Genomic DNA, 24,426 nt, shown 5'->3' with positions numbered 1-24,426 from the left:
AGAGAGACTTAATATGACCATCAGAGCACGCTCTGTTGCATAAGGCCTCCACCCCAAACAGTCTCAAACCCAGAGCGAATGGTCAAGTCTTTTGTGTCCTCTTGACTTCAAGAACATCTTTTAAAAAAACACACTCTAAACATACAATCACATTACTGTAGACTAGCCTCTCAACAAGAATCAAAGAGGGCCTTGATCATATTTAAAATAATAAAAGTCAAAACCATTTTCAGCTATCAGCATTTAGCTTAGATATAATACAGAGATAGGTAGAAAGAGGAGGTGGATTTCATGGTAACCTAGAAATAAGTAGAGAAACTGCTTCCTGGACAACTGAATTAAACCTTTTTGCAAGGGAAATGCTAATATACAGAAGAAAAAATCTCTCTGAATAGGAAACAAACAGACTGAGATGCAGAGAATGTCACAGCAGGAGACCTTAGGGATTCCACCCCATCACTGTTCAGACTGGGAAACCTAAACCCAAGCAAGGATGGGAGTCACCCAAGGTTGCAAAGCAAGTGTCAGAACTAGAACAAAATCTCCTGATTCCCCAGTCTCAGTTCTTTCCATTACACCACGCTGCTATCTTCTTTCGGCAAGCCTCAAATAACTGCAAAACATCCATCCGAATGACCAGCATTCCCCAAATCTAACAAGCTATATTAAAAATAAAGCAAAGGTCTTGACATTCTTCAAGTTAATATTAGGGCTCTTCACCACCTCAGCTGGGAGCCACCTACCCTCCCAGGAGTATACTCTGCTTCTTATTTCATATTTTGGTATGACTTACACAAAATTGCAGAACGGTTAGAAACAAAACCTACAGAATGATGAGTCTGCAGAAAAATCGGTGAACACTGAATCAGGGAACCACACCCAGAGCCAAGCCGATCCCGGCGGCGATGGAGAATGCAGAGCTAAAAAAGAGAGAGGAATGAAAGAAAAGAGGACAGGAAAAGCGTGCTTTTTCACCTGTCAAGTTTTCTGCAGGAGGCAGTGTGGTGAAAAGCAAAGAGCCACTGGAGCTCAGGGAGGCTTGGATTCTAGTCGCAGGGTTGCGACTAACTCACTGGATGACCTTAGGCAATCCCTACCGCTTCTTGGACCTCGATTTCCCCACAGCTCTAGAAAGGGGTTGCCAAAGATAATTTCGCAGAATCCTGGTAGTTTCGGTATTCTATGACCCAAAGACCCGCTATTATCAAGTCCCAAGCAGGGTTCCCGCAGCTGGCGGGTCACCTGCCCGCGATGTCCGGACCCCTTTAGAAAGCGCAACAGAAGCCCTAGCTGGTCATTTCGGTGATTCTTCCCGTCTCGGGACCTCAGCTTCTACACCTGTCAAACAGGTCGGGGAGGTCAAGGGAGGCAGCGCGAAGGACTAGGGATTCTCCACCTCCCCTCATCCAGGAGGAGTGCCCGCATCGCACCGCAGCTGCGACCGGGAAACCGAGGAGAATCGGACCCGCAGTCTAAGCCGGTCGGTGCCTGACCCGGAGCATCCGCTGAGCCCGGAGGAAGGAGACGTGGGTACAGCAGAAGGCGACGACCCGCCGCCAGCCCCAGGCCATCAGCGCGCGGACTCACCGCTCGGGTTCCGACTCCGGCTCTGGCTCCAGCTTCAGGGCAGCAGCCCACCACTCCCTGCCTCAGCTCGGAGCCCTAGCCATCCCCACCCTCCGCTGCCCTGGCAGCCGCTTCCGGGCGCCATCACGTGATCCAGGCTCCCAAACCCGAGGCCCGGGTCACATGCTCCCGCGCGCCGCTGCTCCTCCCCTATCGCGAGGCTCGGGGGCTCGACTTCGCAGCACCACCTGGCGACGGGAGCTGCCTCTGCGGGAAGGACGGTTCTCGCGGGAGCTGGGCCTGAGCCGGGCGTCGAAGATTCAGGCGCGGCCGCGAATTCAGAGTTGGAGAGTGCGGTCCCCTGAGCTGTGGGCTTGTGAAAGGTGGCTCAGTTTTACGCTAGCCGTACGTTAACACGTCTCACCGAGCATATGTTGCGCTTAATAATCGAGAAATAATGCATCTTTTCAAAACTTTCGTCATACTTTTAAACGTTTGCCCAGACGTGTGGTTGCGACCGGAAATGGTGCAGTGAGGTAAGTCAATACCCTCTTTTTAATATGTTTTAAAAATGTAAATGACATTTTTGAATGGCAACAGGGGGTGTATGTCTTATCTACGCTCCTCTTCCCTCCTCCTAGCAGATTTTACTTTTAAAAATTACGCAGCGGGCTTCCCTGGTGGCGCAGTGGTTGAGAGTCCGCCTGTCAATTGACACGGGTTTGTGCCCCGGTCCGGGAGGATCCCACATGCCGCGGAGCGGCTGGGCCCGTGAGCCATGGCCGCTGAGCCTGCGCGTCCGGAGCCTGTGCTCCGCAGCGGAAGAGGCCACAACAGTGAGAGGCCCGCGTACCGCAAAAAAAAAAAAAAAAAAAAAAAAAAAAAAATTACACAGCAAAAAAAAAAAAAAGCTACTGAAACAGGTACAGAATGGATACATCTTAATTATGCTGAGTGAAAGAAGCCAGAAAAAAAATTCTTGTTTATATAATATTCTAGAAATTTTAAAATAATCTACACCGACAGAAAACACATCAGTGGTTGTCTGGGAATGGCTGAGGAGATCAGGAGAGGAGGGAGTGATTATAAAGGGACATAAGGAAACTTTCAAGGTGACAAATATATTCATTATCTTTTTAAAATTTTTTTAAAATATAACTTTATTTATTTATTTTTGTCTGTGTTGGGTCTTCATTGCTGCACACCAGCTTTCTCTAGTTGCCGCGAGCGGGGGAGGCTAATCCTCGTTGTGGTGCGCGGGCTTTTACTTGCTGTGGCTGCTCTTGTTGCAGAGCATGGGCTCTAGGCGTTCAGGCTTCAGTAGTTGTGGCTCACAGTCTCCAGAGCGCAGACTCAGTAGTTGTGGCGCACGGGCTTACTTGCTCCGTGGCCTGTGGGATCTTCCTGGACCAGGGATTGAACCCATGTCCCCTGCATTGGCAGGCCAACTCTTAACCACTGTGCCACCAGGGAAATTCTTGTGTAACATTTCTAATAGGAATATGTTACTGCATTATATAATTTTTACTGAATATTTTAACAGCTTTATTTTGGTTTAATTTATATACCATAAACTACACATAATTAAAGTGTATAATTTGATAACTTTCAACATATATATTCACCTGTGAAACCATCACCACAATCAAGATAATGAACATGGACTTCCCTGGTGGCACAGTGGTTAAGAATCCACCTGCCAATGCAGGGGACACGAGTTCGAGCTCTGGTCTGGGAAGATGCCACATGCCGCAGAGCAACTAAGCCCGTGAGCCACAACTACTGAGCCCACGTGCCACAACTACTGAAGCCCGTGCACCGCAACAAAGAGTAGCCCCCACTCAACTGCAACTAGAGAAAGCCCGCACACAGCAACAAAAACCCAACGCAGCAAGAAAAAAAAATGTTAGGCAATATATAAGTATTATAAACAGTGAAAATTTCTCTTCTCCCAAATTCACTCTCCTCTCCAAAGATTTACAGTTACCAGCATTTGAGTATTGTTTTCCAAACCCTATGCCATGTATTTATAGAAGTATCTATATATAAGCATGTACAGATGTGTGGTGTTAAAATTTAGAATCATGAATACCAGTACTTACTGTTTTGCTTAAGACTTTTATTCTTCACTGTCTGTACTGTTTAAATTATTTCATAAACATACATTACTTTATGTATATATGTTTAAAATCTCTATATGTTCCATAACCTATATATATATTTTTAAAAATCTACTCCAGTTGATTCATTTCAGCAGGGAAAGAGAAAAGAAGGTAGATTCATGCTCAGTCAAAATATGAGGATGAATGAATTCATCCCATCCCTGGTAGAAGTCCCCAGTTCATTGACTGCTCAGTGCCATGAGGAATGCTGCTGAGTCCAAGTCCAGGAATGCCCCCTTTAGGTCACCTCCTGACCTCAAATTTCATTGATTCTGTGGCTCCTCCTAATGTTTTACCCCAGAAAGGCAGAGCTTGTGAGAACCACATAGCTCCCTATTGGAATTACTGATGCAGGTGGGATTTTGCCTTCCCCATCTGCCCCTGGGATGCACTGATGTTTTTACTTCTGTGGTGACCACTACACCTTTATTAGAGAGACCCTTGAAAAAAGGCTGCACAATTTTCAGATACTGTTAGGACTCTATCAGCCTTATCATTTTGCAGCCCTAATTAGAAACTAGCATACAATAACATCTCCTTATCTTTCCCAGATAACTTTTCCCCAATATGCAGATCTCCACCTCTGCTCCCACTGTTTACTCAGAAATATAAAGATTTCTAGTGCAAAATGGTTGTGTAAATAACCACTTTGACTTTTACTCTTAGAAACTATACAAAAGCAAAAAGGAAAAAACTGCAAATTCTATTTACAGCAAAGCCAGAAGAGAAATATAATCCATAGTTACCAAAATATGTGTAAGGACCAACAAAAGCAGCTGAGATCAGACAAGCTGTGCAGGAGAAAGGAGAAGAAACTCGGAGAGGAGTGAGGGGACCCAGGGTGGGGGGTTAGGGGAGAGGGCAGATCTCAGAAAAGCATCAATAAAAACTCTTTCTGAAGGTGAAGAGCTCACTCAGAGCTGCACAGCTTATATTGCCTTTGTTTGAAACAGCGCTCATGGACAGTTCAGCAAGACTAACAACAAAAACTCTCCTGAATCTCATTTGGATCAGGAAAGCCAAAGAGATGAGGATGACAGAAAGAACTGCATGGGTGAGCCATATTTGCAGCAGTCCATCTGTGGCAACAGAGAAGAAAATAGTGGAAATACATGTGTTGGTGAGGATGTGGAGCAACTGGGACTCTCATCCCTTGCTGGTGGGAGTGTACAATGGTGCAGCCACTTTGGAAAACTCATTGGCAGTTTTTTATGAAGTTAAATGCATACCTATCCTATGATGGAGCAATTTCACTCTTTACCCAAGAAAAATAGAAGCATATCCACACCAGGCCCAGAGCCTGGTGCCTTGGGTGGAAAATTTAAGGAAGGGCTCCGTATGAGGGTTGTGCAAGTACACAGTTGGCACTTATAGGTACACAAGAGTGAGGGCCTTCTTAAATTTTGTGAACTAGGTTTCCCGGCTTGCCTCACCCTAGTCCTGGCTGTGATCCATACAAAGACTTGTACTCACAGGTTCACAGCAAGCAGCTTAATAAAGCTAAATTAGTAACAACTTAAATATTCATCAACAGATGAATTGATAAACAAATCGTGGCATATATAGCAGGAAGGAACTACTGATAAGGATGAATTTCATTATGCTAAGTGAAAGAAGCTAGACACAAGAGGCTACATGCTACATGATTCAATTAATACAAATATATAGAATGAGCAAAAACTAATCTAGTGACAGAAAACTGATCAGTGGTTGCTTGGGATGTGTGGGGTGCGGACTTACAGCAAAGGGACTTGAGAGCTTTCCAGGGCAGTGCTAAAATTCTACATCTTGATTGGGATGATGGCTACATAGGCTTAAACTTAAAAGCCATTACCTGGACAATTAAAATATATGAACTTTATTGTATTTAAAAGGTTAATTTTAAAATTTTAAAGAGATTACCAGACATCTGAGAAAAGCCTCTAAGAAGAAGAATCAAATGCACAAACACATGAAAGCACCTTGGAATGCACAAACATATGAAAGCACCTTGGACGAAACTATGCAAAACATAAAAAAACAAACTGGGGTCCCTGGGCCAGCAGTATCAGCATCCCCTGGGAACTTACTGGAAATGCAGATTCTGGGGTCCCACTCCAGAATCTGCATCAGAAACTCCAGAGGTGGGGCCCAGCAATCTGTTTCAATAAGACCTCCAGGTGATTCTGATGTTCCCTCATGTTGGAGAAACGCTGCCCTAAGAAACCTCAGAGAGATAAGATGTTGCAATCATGAAATAAAAACAATATGCTTTAAAAAAGAATATTCTGAGGAAAAATAAAAATTATAAATTTTATATTTAAAAATTAATTTTAAATTAAAATTTGGAAATTTAAAATATAATAACAAATTAAGAATCAAATAGAACAGTAAGAAGATAAGGATGAGGAAATGTGTTCATATTTTTATCAATAAGTATTTATTGAGTATCATTGTGCCAGGCTCTAGGGATACAACAGTGAACAAAATAGACAAAAACCCCTGCTCTTGTGCAGTTTATATTTTAGTGGGAGGAGACAGGCAACAGAAATAACTAAGAATAACTAATTAATATACATATGTCAGCGGTGTATCTGCTATGGAGAAAAATAAATCAGGAAAGTGGAAGAAGGAGTCTGGAGGCAGAGGGAAGGGATTGCAACCTTTTTAAATAGTCAAGAAAGGTCTCACTGAGAAGGTGAAATGTAAATAAAGACCTGAAATAGGTGAAGAAACAGGCCATGTGAACACTGGGAAGAGCATTCTGGGCAGAGGGAATAGCATATGCTAAGGTCCTGGGGTGGGACTGCACCTCATCCGTTTGAAGAATGACAAGGAAGGTCACTGTGGCTGGAGCAAAGAGAGCTAGGGAAAGAGAAGTAGATTAGGTCAGAGCAACAATAAATGGGTGAAAATTGTATAGTGCTCTGTGAGCCACTTTAAGGGCTTTGGCTTTTATTCTGAGTGAGATGGGAAGATACTGGAGAAGTTTCAGCAGAGGAGTGCCATGATCTGATTAGGGTTTAAAAGGATGCTTTGTCTATTGGGTTGATATACGCAAGGGCAGAAACAGTGGGACCTGTTGGGAGGCAGTTGTAGTAAGCCAGGATAAGATTGTGATGACTTGACAAGAGTGACAGCAGTGAAGGTGGTCAGTTTCTGAAAATAATTTTATCGTAGGTTGGACACACTGATGGACTGGAAGTGGAGTATGAGAGGGAGGAGCCAAACACTTTGGCCTGAGCAACAGGAAAGATAGAGTTGCCTTTTACTAGAACAGAAAGACAATGGCAGGGGCAGGTTTTGGTGGGGAGCAAGGGGAGACTGTTGTGTGTGAAGCGCCTGTTAGACATCCAAGGGAAGAGGTCAGGTAGGCATTGGGATGATTGTGGAGAGGAGAGAGGTCCAGCCTAGAGATAAAAAATTGGCCATTGTCAGCATATTTATGGTAGTTAAGCAAAGAGACTAGATGAGATCACCAGGGAAGTGAGTGCAGAAAACTATGGGAGGAAATCCAAAAATCAAGCCTAGGAGAGCATAGAAAGATGACTAGGAATGAGCAGAAGGAACCATGAAGGCATGGTCACTGAGCTGGGAGGCAAACCAGAAGTGGTGGTGTCCTGGAAGCCAAGTGAAGAAAGTTTTTCAAGGAGGGGAGAGACTACCCATGTCAAATGCTACTGCTTGTTCACATAAGAAGAGGACTGAAAACAGACCATTGTGTTTAGTAAAGAATGACCATTGATGGTGTTCAAAAGAGCAGATTTGATTGGCTGCTGGGAGTGAAACCAACTCTGTTTGGAGAGAGTTCTTGGCCAACATTATTTATCTGTATCCCAACCCAGTACCATCACCACCACCACCACCACCCCGATTATCTATTCCCACCTAATGCCCCTTCACCCTAAATTATTTTGAAGCAAATTCCAGTTATATTCCTAAGGGAAAAAATGAAGAGAATGGTGATACAGCCTTTTGTATAAAAAGGAGAGGGTATATGTTTATTGATTGTGTATGTCATATGAGTCCTGCTCAATTTCCCCTTTTTCTCTCCATCTCTTCTTTCAGGATCCCTTGTGTTCCCGATCCATTTCCTTCACACTCTATGACAGATGGGGGAAGTGCAGTCCACAGCCAATTACTTAAGGGGGATGGGAACCAAAGACCAGTCCCCTGACTTTAAGGTGGGATCAGCTTATGATGCAACTTGTGCTCCAGAGCTCCCTGTGGGATCAGGCTGAAGCTAGTCTCCACCTGAGACTGCATCCTCACTTAGCTTTTCCCTTTTTCTTCCCTTCTGCTTCCCTCACACCCCTTCTCCTGAGAACATTCCCTTAGTAAATCACTTTCTCAAGAAACCCTGTCTCAGCTTCTCATTCTAGGCATAAGGCATTATCCCCATTTTGCAGATGAGGAAAGTGGGCTTTAGAAAGATTTAAAACACTCAAGGTCACGCGGCTGATCATTGCTGAAGCCAGAATGCCAGTGACCACATACTTGACCATCTCACCGCACCCACCACTCAGCAGCACCCACAGTTAGTGAAGCAGGAGGGTGGGGAATGCCATCAAAGGGCAGAGAACACGCAGGACCCCAGCCTCCCCGGAGAAGCTGAGCGAACGCCTCCCCAGGTTATGGGTACTGGGGCAAAAGTGTTGAGATACAGCTTCCCAGCCTCCTATACCCCTGGACACATGACGTGACCTCTTGGGGCTTAACCTCCCTGAGCCTCTGCCTCCTCATCTCTCAGCCAGAAGAGGGTCTGATGGGTTTCAGAGCACTTGGCACACTGTACTGATCAATATACCCACACAAGAGGTGATTCTCATTACTCTCACTGTCCACATCCAGTGAAAGGACAGACCTGGTTAGCATGGGGGGAACATGCCTGCTTCGCCTCTCTGGGTTCTTCACTCAGGAACTGGGAGTTGTTTGGCCTCATGAGGATGGGAGGGGGAAGGGCGACCTACAAACACCTTAAAGGAAGGAGAATTCCTGTCCCCGCTGTCTCAGGGGGACTCCAGGAAAAGTGATGACAATGACAGTAAGATCTCTGATTCACTGAGTGCTATGTGCTTTACAAACTCATTTACTACCCCCTGAGATCCTATGAGGTCGTTATTTTTCATTCCACTTAATAGATGAAACTGAGGCAAGAAGACAGGAAAACTATGCCCAAAGTCACACAAGAATATAAGTGATAAAGCCAGGAGTCAAACTCTATAACTCCACAGCCAGTGTTCTTAAAAAACATTGTGAATTGAAACCTATTTTTTAATAAATGAAGTCCATACTCACACTTTGTGAGTCTAGGAATTTTGCTGCTGCTTTCCTTTTCCCTTCTTTTACCAACACGTATCTGTTCCTTTCCGGTTTTTTCTTGTAGCTGTTTCTTCCCCTTTGTTCTCTTTTTCTTCTATTTACATCCCTAGACATAAAGAGAATGAGGGATTCTTCCAGGGAGCCTCCTTTAACTCTAGATTATTAGAGCTGGAAAGCCCCTCTTGGGTCAGTGAGTCCAACCTCTCATCCTTAGTGGAGAAACTGAGGCCTAGAGAGGAGGGGCAACGCACCCAGAGTCACACACGTCATGTGTCTCTTGGTTCTGGCTTCCCAGCCCTTGGCCCCCACACACATGGAGGTTACAAAATAGCACACGTAAAATGAGCACATTTGGTTAAGGAAGAAACAAAAACACCCAGGGTACACAACACAGTCTCTGTATACATAGCTGCATTACATGTATTTAAGATGGTGTGATATAAAAATGTTAATGAAGTCCTACTTTGTATGCAGAATTTAGAGTATTTAGAATCCTACCCAAATTTAAACTTTCACGAGGTATCTCATAATAGCCTGACTGATGTTCAAAAGAGTGAACTGTAAAGTGTGCTACTCTTTGGCTGGGACACAGAAGTGCCCACCCATTTTTGTCAGAAACCAGAGAGAAATGCCGTTGTTCACATGGAACTTCTATGGGTGGATTGAGTAATTATCTGTAGTATAAGCATTCTTTGTTAGTGTAATTTAAAATATTCTGTAAGCCATAACAGTATAATTCAAGAATTCATTAAGTGGCACAGTGCCAAAATTCACTTAAAAATTCTTAATTTGGGGGCTTCCCTGGTGGCGCAGTGGTTGAGAGTCCGCCTGCCGATGCAGGGGACACGGGTTCGTGCCCTGGTCTGGGAAGATCCCACATGCTGTGGAGCAGCTGGGCCCCTGAGCCATGGCCGCTGAGCCTGTGCGTCCAGAGCCTGTGCTCCGCAACGGGAGAGGCCACAACAGTGAGAGGCCCGCCTGCGCAAAAAAAAAAAAAAAATTCTTAATTTGGGAATGGAAATTAGAAATGGCTATAGAAATTAGAAATGTTATAAAGAAAGCCAAACACCATCATTATGTAACATGCTGATGACCAAGGAAGGTGCATCCTGTTCAGTAAATTAGCAACATGGTTGAAATGAAAAGCAGCCGTTAACGCAAGGACCCCACTAAGGGAACAAACAGCAGCTCAGATACTAGGAAAAGTGCTGGTGCCGTATCTACACTATAATGTGCTTCTGAGCCAAGCTCTTGTTACTTTTGATGATTAGAAAGGAGGTAATGATGCTAAAATGTTTTACCACTAATGGCTTTGTGGTAAATGAAGTATGTTTAAAGAAAAAAAATGTGTTACAAAGTTAAGAGACATATGCACTCTGAAGACCCAGAGAAGAATTTTGCAAGCTGTCTAAAAAGCCCATCCAGAGAATCCAATGGGACCTCTCTGCCACCAACACCAACACTCTTGATGCCTGGGAGAATGCACGAGGGATGGGGAATTCTGCAGGGACACAGAACCAGAAGGCATATGGGAAGAGATGCCAGCAGTCTGACAACCTGAACTAACCTGCAGGCAGGACTGCAATGACAGGAGCGTCAGGGCATGTGTATGAGAACCCGGGTACACTCCTTGGAATTAAATGCTGCTCACACAGGAGCATATCAGAAGAACAGGCTTTAAAACATACTATATTGCTTTAGTGTAAGGAAGACTTTCCAGTGGTATGCAGTGGCCAATGGCGTACCATAAGTGGGTTATAGGGGTGCTGAGATGTTGATACTTTTGCCCCTTGGAGCAGCCAGCTGGGTCCTAACGTAGCCAGAGCTTCTGAGACAATTACCTCTAGTCATGAATAGGCTTGTTCTTTTATCTTAAGGATCTATAAAATGTTATCATTTTCCACATGTGTTATGGTATAAAAGAGATTGGGAAACATTGGATAAGTGGGGTGTTATAATTTTTTGTTCAAGTGGAGACACTTTTGAGAATAAAAGGGGCTGTATTAATTTTTTTTAAACATCTTTATTGGAGTATAATTGCTTTACAATGGGAGCTGTGTTAATAGTTACACCAGGACACCAGGCATATAGTGGGACTGTTCCAGGTAAACTGGGATGTATGGTGGAGTAGGCAGAATAATGGCCCCCAAAGTTCTCCAGGTCCTAATCCCCACAGCCTGTGAACATGATACCTTAGATGGCCAAAGAGACTTTGCAGATGTGTTTAGGTTAAAGATACTGACAAGAGGAGATTATACTGGATTATCCCAGTCGGGCCTAATGTAATCACAAGGGTTCTTATAGGAGGGAAGCAGAAAGGTCAGAGAAGAGAAGATGCTACTCTACTGGCTTTGGAGATGGAGAAGGATCCACAAGCCAAGGGAGTGCGGGAGGCCTTTAGAAGCTGGAAAAGCAAGGAAGGGGATTCTCCCTAGAGCCTCCAGAAAAAAACACAGCCCTGCCAACATCTTGATTTTAGGACTTCTGACCTCCAGCACTGTAAGATAACAAATTTCTCTTGTTTTATCCACAAAATGTGTGGTAATTTGCTAAAGCAGCAATAGGAAACTAACACAAATACTCTTTAAAATTTATAAGAAGTTTATCTTTATGCTTATATAATTTTTAAAAGTACAAAGATAAGTAAAAAAGAACTAAAAGTGAAATAATTATATTGACAGGAGGAGTGGGGGAGATGGACAGGTACAAATTTTCATCTAACAACATGTTGATTAGTTGAGAAATATCATTAAAGTGTATTATACAATGAGATGGAGAACTGAAGAACTAAAACAAAAAACCAATTTCAAAAAAAAGGCTAGCCCCAGAAAGAGGAATGGAGAGGGCCAGATAAGGAGACTCTAGCTTTAATTATAAATCCTTTGATTAAAAAAATTAAGGATTTAACTATGGATGTCTTTTTTAAAATGTGCATATTAATTTTTTTTTTTTTTGTCTGCGTTGGGTCTTTGTTGCTGTGCACGGGCTTTCTCTAGTTGTGAGCGGGGGCTACTCTGTGTTGCGGTGCACAGACTTCTCCCTGTGGTGGGTTCTCTTGTTGGCGGAGCACGGGCTCTAGGCACGCGGGCTTCATTAGTTGTGGCTCGCGGGCTCTAGAGCGCAGGCTCAGTAGTTGTGGCGCACGGGCTTAGCTGCTCCGCGGCATGTGGGGTCTTCCTGGACCAGGGCTCAAACCCGTGTCCCCTGCACTGGCAGGCGGATTCTTAACCACTGTGCCACCCGGGAAGCCACGTGAATATTAATTTTTTAAGTAAGAGTGTGTGGCAGGAAGCCTCCGAGAGCTTACTGGGCTCAGGTTCTCCAAAGCTCTAGCTTCCAGTCTACCTGAAACCAACTTACAGCTTCCATCGTACCCACAGATCCTCCCCTAACCTCTTACTCAGCCAACAGCTTCCTTGATCTCAGTCTCGGCATAAGACAGCGCCAACTGGTAGGTCCTCCTGAAATAAGGCAGGAAAAGGCAGCATTGGGTGAGGAATATTCCTCGGATTGGGACCAAGCCCTCTAAGAGATCGGGAGCAAACCCACTAAGCCCCCGTAAGGCAGGCAGACCTTGGGTTTACCTCACAACGGTAACAAAGGACCTGGGAGAGCTTAGAAGAGAGAAGTGCCTCCTGTTGCCAAAAAAACACTGATGTAGGAGCCCAAAGGAAAGGGCTGAGGCTAGCTCTGCCATGTACTAGCAAGTTCCTTTCTTCTGGGCTTCAGTTTCTCACCGATGAAATTAATAGGGGAAGAAATTCATCTCCCAAATCTTTCAGCTCTGTGAGTCCTTCTTTTCCCTGCTTCAGCAACATCCCTCCCTCCAAAGAAGACTGGATAGGCCCTCAGTCAGCCACAGAATCATTATATATTACACTTTACAGTTTCTTTGAGATGGTCTGCTGCAACCCATTCATTTTTTTTTCTTTTTCTTTCTTTTTTTCTTAGCCACACCACTTGGCTTGCGGGATCTTAGTTCCCTGACCAGGGATTGAACCCCAGGCCACGGCAGTGCAAGTCCTAACCACTGGACTGCCAGGGAAATCTCCCATACGTTTTATATATGGGAAATTGAACCTCAGAGAGACAAAGGTGTTTGGTCAGGGTCACACTTGGTAAGAAGTGTGAGAACCTTTGGATTCTCTTCTGACCCCTCACTTAGACCCTAGGGTTCCATGGTCACGATTTGCCATACGAAGGTACAGAATGGTACCTGTTTAATATGCAAATAACTTGTGTCTGGGTTTTTAAAAATACAGTATAAGATGCCACTATGGAAAAAACATAACCATATAAAAGATGAGTGGTTATATTAGTTTCCTATTGCTGTGTAATAAATTACCACAGGGACTTCCCTGGTGGTGCAGTGGTTGGGAGTCCGCCTGCCAGTGCAGGGGACATGGGTTCCAGCCCTGGTCCGGGAGGATCCCACATGCCGTGGAGCAACTGGGCCCGTGCACCACAACTGTTGAGCCTGCGCCCTAGAGCCTCCTGGCCGCAACTACTGAGCCTGCGTGCTGCAACTACTGAAGCCCATGTACCTGGAGGCCGTGCTCTGTAACGAGAGAGGCCACCGCAGTGAGAGGCACATGCACCAAAACAAAGAGTGGCCCACCCCGCTCACTGCAGCTAGGGAGAGCCCGTGCGCAGCAACGAAGACCCAATGCAGCCTAAATAAATTAATTAATTAATTAAAAATAAATAAATAAATAAATAAATAAATTACCACAAACTTAGTGGCTTAAAGTGACATACATTTATTTTCTCAGTTTCTCTGTGTCAGAAGTTCAGGCATGGCTTAACTGGGTCCTAAGCTTATAGGGGCTCACAGGCTGCAACTACGTGTTGGCTGAGCTATAGTCTCATCTGGAGGCACAACTGGAAAATAATATTCCTCCAAGCTCGCTCAGGTTTCTGGCACAACTAATTCCTTTGCTGTTGTAGGACTGAGGGCCCCAGCTTCTTGCTGGCTGTCAGCTTCTTTCTGGCCCTCAGCTCCTAACCATATGGGCCTCCTAACATGACCACTTACTTCTTTAAAGCCAACTAACTTTGAAGTGTCTAGAGTCTGCTAGTAAAACAAGACCTTATATGATGATGTAATCATGAAAGTGACATTACATCATCTTTGCCACATTCTGTTGGTTAGAAGCAAGCATAGGTCCCACCCACATACAAGAGGAGGAGATAAACAAGGGCATGAATACCATAAATATCAAAGGAGGTGGAATCTTAGAGTCTATCACCACAGCGGTGAAAATAGTGAGTGTAAAAAGGACTGAGGACTTCCCTGGTGGTCCAGGGGTTAAGACTCTGCGCTTCCACTGCAGGGTGCGTAGGTTTGATCCCTGATCCCTGGTTGGGGAACTAAGATCCCACGTGACATGTGGCATGGCCAAAAGAAAAGGGGGGTGGGGACTGAAATGTCTACTCCTGTCAAGACAAGTGAGAAGAGGGCTAAGTTTTAGCCATTGGATTTAGCGACAGGAACCATCGTTGCCACTGGCAAGAGCAGTTTCAGTTAAATAATACGGATGAAAGTCAGCTGAGGTAGATTCAAGAGAATGGAAAATGAGAAATTGGAGTGAATAGAGACAACTCTTTTAAGGAGTTTTGCTGTGAAAGGGAGCAGAGAGATGAGAGATTAAAGGTGCTATGGTATGTTTATATGTTCATGGGAATGATGCAGTAGAAAGGGAAGGGCTGATGATGCAAGAGAGAGGGAAGGATCATTGCAGGAGGAAGGCTCTTGACTAGGTGAAGGAAAGGGGGTGAGATCCAGTGCTCAAGATAAAGGGACTTAGGATGAGGATGGCTCAGCCACTTTCATGGGAGAAAAAGCCTAGTATATGGATTCAGACACAGGTCAGTGGATAGATTTAGTGGCTGGAGGATAAGGAACTTCTCTTTTGATTGCTTCTGTTTTCTCAATGAAATGAGAACAATGCCATCCGCTGACAGTGAAAAGCGGAGAGTAATGGAGGTTTGAATAGAGAGAAGAGGTAGGAAATAGTCCTCTTAAAGAGTGGAAGAATAACATAAATAAGACAGAGTAGATTTTCCCTGCGGTGCTAGGACCCACCTGAGGTTTTCATAAATTTAAAATGTGACGGGTTGGCAAATCCGGCTCTTGTTCTCTAGCCACATTCAGCTACTTAGGTGTAGTCTCAAAGTAGAGGCAAAGGTGCATCCGGTCAGCGTTGTGGCTTTGGAAGGTGGATACAATACAAGGAGAGGGACAAGAGGGATGAGAGTGTATGGCAGGGAGACTCCACAACTGACCAGTCACTGGGTAAAAAGGGGAATGAAGCTATGAGGGGGTGAAGAGCAGTGGATGGGTCTCAGAGCAGCATCAGTGGACTGGAGGACCTGACGTGGTCAAAGACCTGGTAGGGTCTGCAAATTAGTGGATGTGAGATGGACCAGTAGGTGTTGGTGAGGCACCCAGAGAATGGGATACTTGAAATAGAGACTTTGAAAGTGGTGTAGGAACACAACACTGTAAATCAACCATACTTCAATAAAACTTTTTTTAAAATAGTGGTGCAGGTTTTGATAATGACAGGGTCTGGGGTATGATGGTGGGAGTCGGTGTGTGGAGGACAGACTGGAAGAAAAGGTGGTCAAGGACGTAAGAGGCTGGAGTACGAGTGATTCCTTTATGAGGTTGAACTAATCAAGAATGACCATAGGGAAATGGTGGAGGGAGAGAGAGAGGGCAAGAAAGGGAGAAAGAAAGAGGGTGTTAAGTGGAAGAGGGGGCAGCCCTGAGGGCTGTGCATGCCGCAGCAAGCAGAGGTGCTGCAGACTGCTGCCATGTGTTCCAAGGGAGCTGTCTTAGAGAGGAGAGAGGAAAGCAGCCCTCTCTTAGAGGCCTGCAGAGGAAGCAGTGACCCCAGGGGGAAGCCACATGTTGTTAGAGCAGCAAGGCGAAGAGAACATTGCTGTGCAGGGGACTTCCCTCTTCCTCAGGAAAACCTTCCTGATCCCCTTTATAAGAGTAACTGCTTTTGTTACACTCAGCCTTGCTAAATTTTCCTTCAGAGCGCTTATCACAGTTGAAATTTTTTTAGTTTTATTTATGGGAAACCCTGATTGATATTCATGATTTCCAGCTAAGCTCATGGAAGGCAGGGACTGCACCCTGGCCCGGGTGGGTCCCCAGCACCCAGCGGAGTGGCCAGCATGGGGGTACTTTATCAGTATCTGTGGCCAGAAGCAGGAAGTGAAAGAACAGACTCGTAGAGCAACTGTGAGGCGTCTCTGTGTTGAGGGTGGGAGAAGCCCATCTATCCATCCATTCATACTTTTGGCCATTTGTTCTTCCCAAGGAGCAGAGCCTGCATCACAACAGGCGAGGTAGGAAGTGCAGTATTTAAGCTCCTGAGCCTTCTATGGCTCAAGCAGCTGAGAGCTGGCCTTGCAGCTCCTGCATGCCAAACCTGTGCTTGCTTAACCCCTGCCAAAGCCATGACCACTCCCAGCCCCTCACCCACACGGTGCTTGAGCACCAGAGTGAGGTGTCTGCCTGCCTTGGGCGGGAGGCACCTCCTTCAGCTGCCAGGCCCTGGATGGTGCAGCCCAGGGAATGCTCCAGTGGCCCCCAGGAAGGGTCTAGCAGCATCTCCACCAGGTCTCCTCCTGCCTGGAGGAGGTCAGCGGGATCTCATAAGTTTCCTTACCTCCCTGACAGGAGCTCCTGGGCCTGAGATCTTGCACCTGGAGACTTTTATGGGAACTTTTTCCTTCTTCTTTCCAGTAACTCCAGGAGCTAAATCTTGACAGACAGGCAAAGTGAGGTTTAGAGAAGTTGTGTTGGTGGCAAAAAATAATGCTCCTTAAAGATAATTTTTAAATCCTAAGCATAACTCTTTAGGGGTCCATTTACTCAACATTACTGAGCACCTGGGCATCGTGGGGCTACAGCAGTGAGCACGTGACATCATTCACGTCCCTGCCTCTAAGGCTCTCGCAGCCCAGGGAGGAAGAGATGTGCACACAAAACTGAAATAACAGAATGACTTGGGTGGTGAAGTCAGTGTTCTATAAGGGTTTAGAAGAGGAAGGTGTTCTTTCCAGATGGAGAAAACGGGGAAGGCTTGTGTTAGAGGTGACATCTGAGTTAGTCCTTGGAGAAAGGACATTGCCAGTGAGGACACCTATAAAGCATTATCCACCTCCACTGAAGAATGCAGATCAAGCCCTTGCCAGCAGAATCAAAGAATCCCAGGTTTGACATTGACCTGGTCAGTAGAACATTGTGGAAACGAGCACTGGTTTTGGAGTCAGATAGACCTGAGTTAAAATCCCAGTGCTACAACTTACTAGCTGTGTACGTAGCATGGGACAAGTTACTGAACCTGTCTTAGCTTCAAATTTCTCATCCGTATAATGGGGATAATAGTTTTTACCTCAGATGATTATTGTTAAGGATCAGTTGAGGTAATCCATGCAAAGCACTTAACACGTGGTAATTGTTACCTGGCACATGGTAATTGCTCAGTAAAAAAGTTAGCTAATTCTAGCCTGGATCAGCCGAACTGCCCAGACTGTGAGCAACCCAAGGACAATGACCAGGCCTCATTCAACTCTGTATCTTCCCAAGCCTGACACCGAGCCTGGGCACCAGGGGCTTAGTGAAGGTTTGCAAAAGGAGTGAATGAACAAAAGAGGCATTCACTTTATCAGCCTCTTAAATGTCACAGGAGGGAAGGGGCTTTTTTTTTTTTTTTTTTTGGAGAATGAGTATGGTTGAATCTTAGAAGGTATTTCTAAAGAAGTCTGTGTTATTGACAAAGGTCTTTTAAGAAGATAAACTGCCATCTGTCCTTAAAGATTTAAGGGGCCGCACTATTTACAATAGCCAGGACATGGAAGCAACCTAAGTGTCCATCGACAGATGAATGGATAAAGAAGATGTGGCACATATATACAATGGAATATTACTCAGCCATAAAAAGAAACGAAATTGAGTTATTTATAGTGAGGTGGATGGACCTAGAGTCTTTCATACAGAGTGAAGTAAGTCAGAAGGAGAAAAACACCGTATGCTAACACATATATATGGAATCTTAAAAAAAAATGGTTCTGAAGAACCTAGGGGCAAGACAGGAATGAAGATGGAGACATAGAAAATGGACTTGAGGACACGGGGACGGGGAAGGGTAAGCTGGGACGAAGTGAGAGAGTAACACTGACATATATACACTACCAAATGTAAAATTGATAGCTAGTGGGAAGCAGCCAGATAGCCCAGGGAGATCAGCTTGGGGCTTTGTGTCCACCTAGAGAGGTGGGATAGGGAGGGTGGGAGGCAGACTGAAGAGGGAGGAGATACGGGGATATATGTATACTTATAGTTGAGTCACTTTGTTATACAGCAGCAACTAACACAACAATGTAAAGCAATTATACTCCAGTAAAGATGTTAAAAAAAAAAAAAGGTTTAAGGGGCTGCACTGCAAGGCTTGCGTGATCTTAGTTCCCAACCCCAGGGATCGAACCCATGCCCCTGCGGTGGAAGCACAGAGTTCTAACCACTGGACTGCCAGGGAAGTCCCAGGGGCCAGTCTTTTTTTTTGAACATTTTTCCTATTAAATTGGTTTATTGTACCCAAACAAGCACATACATATATCATTTTATATGAATGAAATACAATGAAATGCAATATTAATGCCTCAAACATAGTTGATACTCAGTAACTGATGGACAAATTAATTTTTGAAAAACCTGAATTTTCATATCAATTAATTTCAGTATACAGTACCATGTATAACTGAATACCATTCAATTGGATAAATGTATCATCATTAATTTCCCTAGCATTATGACTTGACAAATAGCTTGCTTATAATTTTACAAGTATAACTAAGGCTGTAATGAGTACCCTTGAGTTTACATACATGTTTGAAAACTCCCTATTATATCCTATAGGTAAACTTCTAAATATAAAATTGTTAGTCAAAATGTGCTAATTTCCATCTAATACCTATTTTCCACTGTCTGTTGGAAAGATTGTAACACACAAGGAAGAGGAAACCTTCAAGCATTTTATGGGAGGGGAGAGAACGTTGAACTAGGTGGCTTCTAGGATGCTGGACAACCTGTAGTTAAGATCACAGAAAAACACACTCATTCCCATCCTGCTTTTGTGACTTCCATGTTAGCTGTGTGACCTTGGGCAAGCTCTCCCCACCTCTGAGCCATAGATAAAATGGTGAGAATAAGTCCTATTGCTTAGAGTTGTTGAGAGGGTTAAAGGAGAGAATGGTTATCAAGCACAGTGTGGGTAGCACTTATAACAGAGATTTCTCCTTCAGTTTGTGGGCAGGCCTAAGTCTGGTTCTGGCATCCTGTGAATTTTCTGTCACAACTTTACCCATTTCATGGGGAGCTTTCTCCTCAAGAGCCCACAAGGCAGCAGAGGAAGGAAATGTTCTTTATCACTTATCCCCAGAAAACCCCCAAGTTAAGGTCAGGCCACCTGTCCTGGAACCCTGAGTACAGTTAGGGCCAGACTTAGCATTAGTTTTTTCTATGTTTTCTGTTGTTGAGTTGTATGAGCCATTTGTATATTTTGGAAATTAAGCTCTTGTCAGTTGTATCATTTGCAAATATGTTCTCCTATTCCACAGGTTGTCTTTTTGTTTTGTTGATGGTTTTCTTTGCCATGCAAAAGCTTATAAGTTTGATCAGGTCCCATTTGTTTATTTTTGCTTTTATTTCTATTGCCTTGGGAGACTGACCTAAGAAAGCATTGGTATGATTTATGTCAGAGAATGTTTTGCCTGTGTTCTCTTCTAGGAGTTTTATGGTGTCATGTCTTATATTTAAGTCTTTAAGCCATTTTGAGTTCATTTTTGTATATGGTGAGAGGGTGTGTTCTAACTTCACTGATTTACATGCGGCTGTCCAACTTTCCCAACACCACTTGCTGAAGAGACTGTCTTTTTCCCATTGTATATTCTTGTAAAGGAGGCTAGTTTTTTGTTTGTTTGTTTGTTTGTTTTGCGGTACGCGGGCCTCTCACTGTTGTGGCCTCTCCCGTTGCAGAGCACAGGCTCCGGACGCGCAGGCTCAGCGGCCATGGCTCACGGGCCCAGCCGCTCCGCGGCATGTGGGATCCTCCCAGACCGGGGCACGAACCCGTGTCCCCTGCATCGGCAGGCGGACTCCCAACCACTGCGCCACCAGGGAAGAGCGAAGCTGAGCTCTTGGACTGGAATGACCCTTCAGAGAGGGTCTGTGTTGGGCTACGATGGCCTGACCTTCACACTCCACATCAATCAGTTCTTGCCATGCACCTCGGGTGAGGAACCCAGGCAGTTTCCAAACTCACTGCCAGCTGAAGGCTTTCTGTGGGAAGCACCCCCAGCAGCTGGGGCCACAAGTCCTTCATTGAAGAAATGTCCACCCCACGTGGATATTTCAAATGGAACAGTGTCTTTCAAAACATACCCTCCAATCTCCTCATTATATAGATCCTGTGGCCAAAAATAGGAAGTAACATAAAGTCCATAAAGCCACCAGGGGGCATCCAAGAGGCAGCACCTGACAGAAGGAGGTGCAGCCAGCTAAGGCTGATGGTGGTTTGGTAGACAAACGGTGTCCTCTTTTCCAGATCTGTTTAAAGAGCAAAGATTAAGAGTGGGGACATAATCCATAATCCAGCAAGGTGTGCAGAGCTCCAGCGTCAAGATGGATAGGATCCACAGGTCCATGGTGACCTGCAACTCTTAGACAGAAAGGAACCACCATATTTAAGTCAAGGGCAATAAACTTTCTAAACAACTGGATAAAGTTTTGGCCCAGTTCAAAGATCTCAACAAAGGACAGTCGTCACAGAAATGGATGTGCCAGTGGCGGGGGGTGGGGGGTAGGGTGGGGATGGACAATGATTATTTCATTATTTATCTCTCTCTTTTTTTTTTTTTCTTTTTTTTTGCGGCACATGGGCCTCTCACTGTTGTGGTCTCTCCCGTTGTGGAGCACAGGCTCTGGACGTGCAGGCTCAGCGGCCATGGCTCACGGGCCCAGCTGCCCCACGGCATGTGGGATCTTCCCAGACCGGGACACAAACCCGTGTCCCCTGCATCAACAGGTGGACTCCCAACCTCTGCGCCACCAGGGAAGCCCTCATTTATCTCTTGATTCTTTTTTTTCTTTAACCTCTTGATTCTTGCAACAAGCGTTCTTTCTTACCTACCACACACCAAGCATAGTTCAAAGTTCTTGTAATAGTTTGCAAAAATGGCGACAAATTCCTCTTGACAATGTGACGTTGCAGCTCCCATCAAGAAGTGAAATCTATATCTCTACCCCTTGAATCTTGTCTTGGCCTTGTAACTTGCTTTGGCCAATGGCACATTAGTAAATGTGACGCAAGCAGAGGTTTCGTGATGGCTAATGCATTGGAACTTTCATCGTGATGCTCTGTGTAGATATGAGCACCAAGTGAAGAAGCCGGGGCTAGCCTGCTGGAGGAGAGACCGTGTGGAGCAGAAATGAATCATCCCAGTTGAGCCCCATCTCTCAGAACAGCCAGCCTGCCGACTTCCAGACACGTGAGTGAAGTATCCTAGACTATATACAGCCCCAGTCAAACTGGCCCGGACCATAAATATTGCTCAGATGATCCACAGAATTATGAGAAATAATAAATGTTTTTAGTTTTAAGCCATAAGATGTGGAAGTTTTTATGCAGCAAAAGCTAACTGATACATTGCTCTAAAGAGGATACACTAATGAGTGAGAAAAGAATCTCCATCCTCCAGCTAGTCTGCTCTCCACTGGGGAATAATGACAGGTCATCAACTAAGTTAATACCATCATAGGTCCTTTTGAGGGCAGGGGGACACTAACTGCTCTGGAGTACTGAGCATGTCTTTCCACCTGACTTTCCACCAGTGGCACCATTAGAGCTGGATTTTGAGTAGAACCTGGGTCTCCCAACACTGAATCTGACCCTTCTTCCACTCAATCCTGCTGCCTTGACATTCCCGTGCCTTTTGTCATGTCTGACCTTGGCTGACAGCCAGGGGCCCCTCAACCCAACAAAGCACTTCACCCTTCTTGGTGGTGACAGCTCCCTCCCTCCTCCCTAAAATCACTAAAATTGGGGAAAGGTATATAGATAAATGAGATGTTGTAGGCAGATCTGTAGTTCAGTGGGGGGGTAAGGATGATTCTTATTACACTCTCTATGGTGTTGGAAAGTGACTCATGCTTGTTTCAGCCTCAGTTTTAAGATACCATTTTAAAAAGCCCTTTCCTGCTTATTTTTATCCATCATCCTCCCTTTGCAGCCTAGGGAAGTTACGGAGGGGTAAGGGGCGTGTCTGCCCCAATTCCCAAGTCCTGGTCTCCTGTTTTTGTGTGTTACTTTCTACCTGCTGGATTGCAGAAGGTACTTCATGAACACAAGCTCCACAGCCAGATCCCATAGTCTGCAGAGTACCTGCTGGGAGATGGGACACTCATAGCCTCTGCAGTGGTCCACAGCCTACCTGGCCAGAGAGCTGGGTCATCATTTCTACATCAGAAATGTAAAGACCCAAAGGACTTCCACTGATTGGTTCAGAGCTTTGGCAGAGCGGTCTTCCTCTCTCTGAACCTGTATCCTCCACCTGGCTCAACTGTCACCCCCCCCACCTTGCTAAGTTTAAGATTGTTTCCTCTGTTATTAAAAAATGGTCACTCTCGGGCTTCCCTGGTGGCGCAGTGGTTGAGAGCCCGCCTGCAGGTGCGGGGGACACGGGTTCGTGCCCCAGTCCGGGAGGATCCCACATGCTGCAGAGCGGCTGGGCCCGTGAGCCATGGCTGCTGAGCCTGTGCTCTGCAACGGGAGAGGCCACAACAGTGAGAGGCCCGCATACCGCAAAAAAATAATAATAATAAAATAAAATAAAAATAAATAAATAAATAATGGTCACTCTCATTCTCCAAGGACAAGTCCCTACTGTGTAAGATGATCAGGTTAATTTTATCATTTAGACCAGTCTGGCTAAAGTTAAATCTTGGAAAGAAAAAAATAAATTCAGCAACGTGGATATAAGCAATAAAAGCAATCTGGTGAGACTCATTAGTAATTGTCAGCAACACTAAAGATACCAGCTATTAGAATTGTGTGAGTGTTGGGGGTATTAAAATATTTTAATTGTTCGATACTGGGTTTTTACACACACACACAGAGCCTTCCCCCTCCCTACCCCCTACTGATTCTTTAACTTTGGGAGCTTGCTTTTGAATCAAGAAGCAGAGAAAATCATTCCATCCCTCAGCACTTTTTAAGTGTTTTGCATGTGATTATCTCAATTAATCCTTACAGTGAATGAAACCATGAGGTATGTAGTGTCATTGTGCTCATTTTCAGATAAGGAAATAGGCTTAGAGATATTGAGTAACTTGCTGACAATCAAACATGTAGTGACAAATGGGTTCAGGACTGAAGACTTTCCACACCAACACTCCTCACTGCTTTGTAGAGAGCCCAGGAGAGACCTTTGAATGATGGTGGTTAAAGTAAAAATGGGAAAAATGTGTTCAGTGGATTACACGTTTTACAAAATTAGAAACCCCACAGCCTCTCTTTATGAGTAATAAATCAGCTGTGAACTGAGGAGGGGGTTTCTGGAGACTGTATGGTGAATCAGGAGCAAAGCAGGATTTCCTTGCCACCTTTCAAGTCTGCCTGATGCTATTTAAACTCTTTTCAGGCCTAGAGAGAGAAGAAAGTCTTCCCTACTTTTTATACAAAGATATTCTGATTCTGATACCAAAATCTAACAAAGCACACAGAAAAACCATGACCAATAAACATAAATACAAGCATCTTTGGGACTTCCCTGGTGGCGCAATGGTTAAGAATCCACCTGCCAACGCAGGGGACACTGGTTCAAGCCCTGGTCCGGGAAGATCCCACATGCCGCGGAGCAACTAAGCCCATGCACCACAACTACTAAGCCTGCGCTCTAGAGCCTGTGAGCCACAACTGCTGAGCCCACATGCCACAACTACTGAAGCCCACACACCTAGAGCCTGTGCTCCGCAATAAGAGAAGCCACCACAATGAGAAGCCCGTGCACCACAATGAAGAGTAGCCCTCGCTCGCCGCAACTAGAGGAAGCCTGCATGCGGCAACGAAGACCCAACACAGCCAAAGATTAATTAATTAATTAATTTAAAACTAATCTGAAAAATCATTATCTTTCCTACATACTAACTGTCATCAAAAAAACAAAATGAGTGGAATGATATCAGCAACATGGAGTGAAGAGCTACCTCTCTCTCTCCCCCTTCAATCTACAATCAGTCAAACATCCACAACTCAACAAAGGCACCTCTGTCCAACACACCAGGACACTAGAGAATTCTAAACATCTGTATACCTAAAGG

General features: G+C 44.9%; 1 protein-coding gene and 1 long non-coding RNA gene across 5 annotated transcripts in view; one reads left to right on the top strand and one right to left on the bottom strand.

Moving 5' to 3' along the window:
• SLC36A1 (solute carrier family 36 member 1) overlaps window positions 1–1,693 on the bottom strand; it is a 96,029-nt gene extending 94,336 nt beyond the window's left edge. For 2 of the 4 annotated variants that reach the window (XM_081231638.1, XM_081231635.1), the window contains exon 1: window positions 1,588–1,693. The gene's annotated coding sequence lies outside the window, so the exon portion shown is untranslated. The other 2 variants (XM_081231636.1, XM_081231637.1) reach the window with 1 other exon arrangement.
• Window positions 1,694–1,864: 171 nt separating this feature from the next.
• LOC308615830 lies at window positions 1,865–23,204 on the top strand. The gene is made up of 3 exons (XR_014015632.1): window positions 1,865–2,102; window positions 21,474–21,596; window positions 22,338–23,204. It is a non-coding gene; the product is annotated as an uncharacterized lncRNA (long non-coding RNA).
• Window positions 23,205–24,426: the final 1,222 nt, after the last annotated feature.

Source organism: Mesoplodon bidens (assembly GCF_964165515.1).
Source record: "Mesoplodon bidens genome assembly, chromosome: 4".
In the NCBI taxonomy this organism is placed as follows: domain Eukaryota; kingdom Metazoa; phylum Chordata; class Mammalia; order Artiodactyla; family Ziphiidae; genus Mesoplodon; species Mesoplodon bidens.
Note: the sequence above shows the minus strand (reverse complement) of the source record. Positions and strands in the feature narration are given on the sequence as shown.